The sequence below is a fragment of the Gekko japonicus genome, unplaced genomic scaffold, assembly GCF_001447785.1.
Source record: "Gekko japonicus isolate JY-2015 unplaced genomic scaffold, Gekko_japonicus_V1.1 scaffold1354, whole genome shotgun sequence".
In the NCBI taxonomy this organism is placed as follows: Eukaryota; Metazoa; Chordata; class Lepidosauria; order Squamata; family Gekkonidae; genus Gekko; species Gekko japonicus.
The window spans coordinates 113,425-117,108 of NW_015173712.1; the positions used below are offsets into that span (position 1 = coordinate 113,425).

The 3,684-nt window shown below is 54.3% G+C and overlaps 1 pseudogene; it reads left to right on the plus strand.

The window, feature by feature from the left end:
• Positions 1-702: 702 nt before the first annotated feature.
• On the plus strand, positions 703-1,965 carry LOC107120586 (annotated as a pseudogene).
• Positions 1,966-3,684: the final 1,719 nt, after the last annotated feature.

Below are 3,684 nucleotides of genomic sequence, written 5' to 3' on the forward strand. Positions count from 1 at the left end.
TATCTTTCAGAGAAGCAAGTAAGTAGCCACCCCCCCAAAAAAGGAGTAGCAACAACAGCAGGTGACAGTAGTAATGGGAGGGAGATGGTCCAGTGAAAGAGAGGCGTCTAAGAATGTCTTGATCTAGCATGGTGTAGTGGACAAGAGTGGCGGGCTCTAGTCTTGAGAATCAGGTTTGATTCCCCACTTAAAGTGTAGTGGGTTAGACGCATGTATAAACCACGGAGACGGATGTAGCGATCAGCATGGTTTACTGGTACACAACAAAGACAACTACTGGCCGGCTGGCCAACTATATACACACCTGGGGACACTCCCCTAGGTCCCGTTGGTGGGTTTAAGTCTCCCGCCATGGTCCTATTGGTTCCCAAGTGGAGAGACTAGGAGCCTAGTCCCCATTGTTCCTACAGAGTCAAGCTTGGGGGTATTCGCTGTCCCCTGGTGGCGGTTAACAGACATAACACCACTACTCCACATGAAGCCTGCTGGGTGACTGTGGGCCAGTGACAGTTCTCTCTCTCTCCGTCCTTCCTACCTCACAAAGTGCCTGTTGTGGGACACAGCCGGAGCGAGGAGTGAGCGCGCAGCCCCAGCCTATGGCCCGGACAGTGCCCGGTGCGTGGGGCCACTGAGCCGCCAGCCCGGATGCAGCGAGCCCCCGCCGCCCAGCCCCTTGTCTCTGCCTCCAACCCTCTTCCAACCATGTTGTCCCGGGAGCGCTGAGCAGAATTCTTCATCAAAACGGAGCCAGCCTCCCCAGACAGCCTAGCTCAGCATAGTCCAAGCGGTTTGTCCGATACCAGCGCCAGTGGGCCTCCCCAGGAGCTTGAGAGTGCAGGACCACTGCCTGCCGGGACAGGCGTGCCCCGTCGCCGCCATGACAATGACGTGGATGACCCCCCGGGGCGGGGCAAATACATGCTGAGTTCCATGCCCAAGCGGCTCTGCTTGGTGTGCGGGGACGTCGCCTCGGGATATCACTATGGTGTGGCATCCTGTGAAGCGTGCAAGGCGTTCTTCAAGCGAACCATACAAGGCAGCATTGAGTACAGCTGTCCAGCCACCAATGAGTGCGAGATAACGAAGCGGCGTCGGAAGGCGTGTCAGGCGTGCCATTTCACCAAGTGCCTGCGTGTGGGCATGCTCAAAGAAGGGGTACGTCTAGACCGGATCCAAGGAGGGCGTCAGAAGTACAAGCGCCAGCCTGACGTGGAGGGTGCCACCTACACCAGCGTCTTTGTCAGCCCGCAGATCGCCACGGCAACTGCCAAGAAACCAGCTCCAATGAACACAATGGTGTCACACTTGCTGGTGGTGGAGCCTGAAAAGCTGTACGCCATGCCTGATCCCGCGCTTCCTGATGGGCCCACCAAGGCTGCGAGCACTTTGTGTGACCTGGCTGACCGGGAGATTGTGGTCATCATCGGCTGGGCCAAAAACATACCAGGATTTCCAGCACTCTCCTTGGCCGACCAGATGTCCGTCCTGCAGAGCGTGTGGCTGGAGGTGTTGCTGCTGGTAGTTGCCTGGCGCTCGCTGCCCTGTGAAGACGAGAGTGTCTTTGCGGAGGACTTTGCGTTAGACGAGGAAGCGGCTCGGGCGGCGGGGCTGCTGGAGCTCAGCGGCGTGGTCCTACAGCTGGTGTGCAAATACCGTGCCCTGCGTCTGGAGCGGGAAGAGTACGTGCTTCTCAAGGCCTTGGCGCTTGCTAACTCAGACTCTGTCCATATCGAAGACATGTCTGCCGTCCAAAGGCTCTGGGACGTGCTGCACGAGGCGCTGCTGGAATACGAAGTGTCGCGGCGTCCTGAGGAACCCCGCCGTGCCGGACACCTCCTCCTCACCCTGCCCCTGCTACGCCAGACGGCCACCCGCGTCCTCAACCATTTCTACAGCCTCAAGCTGGAGGGCAAAGTTCCCATGCATAAGCTTTTCCTGGAGATGCTGGAGGCCATGATGGACTGAAGGATAGGCCGTAGGGGGCAGGATTGGGGATGTGTGGGGGAGCGAAGGTCCTGGGAGTGCAGCGCAGGCAGGCAGGGATCAGGGACAGGAAGTGAGGGGGAAATGGACTCAAGGCCTGGATTGGGCTCCTCGTCCTGCCGAATCCCTGCCGCCATCCATCTGCATATGTTAGAACATTTCAAAATGTATGCAAGCGTAATAACCACCCACTGCTTTGCACTGAGGCTAACGGGGAACGGACCCAGCCACGAAGAACAGGTGTTTTAAAACCAGGCTACAGGGAAACCTTTCCCATACGTAGCAGCGGGACTGGGGTGGGATGCGGGGAAACGTTTGGACAGTCACACTGGAAGCCATATTTTAATTTATTAATGCAGGGGAGGGAGGCGGGTGGGGTTTTAGCAACTGTATACTTAGCTTGGAAGCCATATTGGATTTGAGTGGCGTGATGGTGGGGGAGGGGGAGGGAATGTCACCTTGTTGTTTGTGTGTGTGTGTGTGGGGGGAATGATTGACTCCTCCTTCCCCAGGAGTCAGGTAAGGGACGTGGAGCAGAGGTGTCACCCCCTCCCCCATGCCACTCGTATCGACCGACATCCCCCTCCTTAACTCCACTTCTGTTTTCCCCTGGGCTGGGCCCAACCAAATGCACCTTAAGGGGTTGGGTGGGGGTGTTGAAATTAAAAAAATAAAGTTTCATGGATCCAGGAATGATGGAGACAAAATGGGATTGGGACGAGAGTGGGGGAAATGACATTTTTGCCTTGTCTGTCTGGTATCCATCCAGCATCTCTGGAAAAGATGGAGAAATATCTTCCCCTTGTTCTTCACTGTCCCATGACAATCCCCCCCCCCGTGGTCTCCCACTCCTAAGAATGTTGCATTATCACTTTTAAGCAATAAATAAATACTGGGGGGGGGGTAGATCTCTCTGATGCAGAGGGCGGGGCAGTATCCTATCTCATGCTTTGTGGGGAACCTGCCTTAAGGTTCAAGGATGGGTGGGGGGGTTTCGTTACAGAATACGGCTTTAGCGCTCCATCCAGCAGAGTTCCTTCACATAGTTCCCTTGTAGCAATAGTTGAAAAGGCAATTAATGCTTTTTTTTCAGGGGTGATTTCTTCTTCCTTCCCCCCGACCCACTGCCATAGAGAGGCTGAGCAGCTATTCCTCCCCCCCCCAGCATACTCCAAGACCAATCAAGCCAACTCCATCTTCTACCCAAAGCAATAAACCCCACCCTTCCAACCCACTGAACTAAGAAGGGAGGCTGCATGGCCAGAAGCCGAGAGCCGTGTACATAGCAATATATTTTACTGTATATTTGTTGCAGGAAACGAAATCTACCCCATTTCCGGCTCGCTTTCCCTCCCCACGGGTGGGGCTGCAGCCTCCCTGGCCCTGCCCTGGGGGGAAGTAAAGAGAAGTTGGAGAATTTTTTTTAAATTAAATTATGTGTGTGTACATATTATAAATACCTCTGATTTGTGTGTAGGCGCCTGCACATACACATACATAGAGAGCTCTATTACTGAACAAATTAAAGAGGCTGCCGTAGCCTAATAAAGAGTAAAAAAAAAAGTGCCTGTTGTGGGGAGAGGAAGGGAAAGTATCATAATGCCCCTGTATAAATCGATGGTGCGACCTCATTTGGAGTACTGTGTACATTTCTGGTCACCACACCTCAAAAAGGATATTATAGCATTGGAAAAAGTGCAG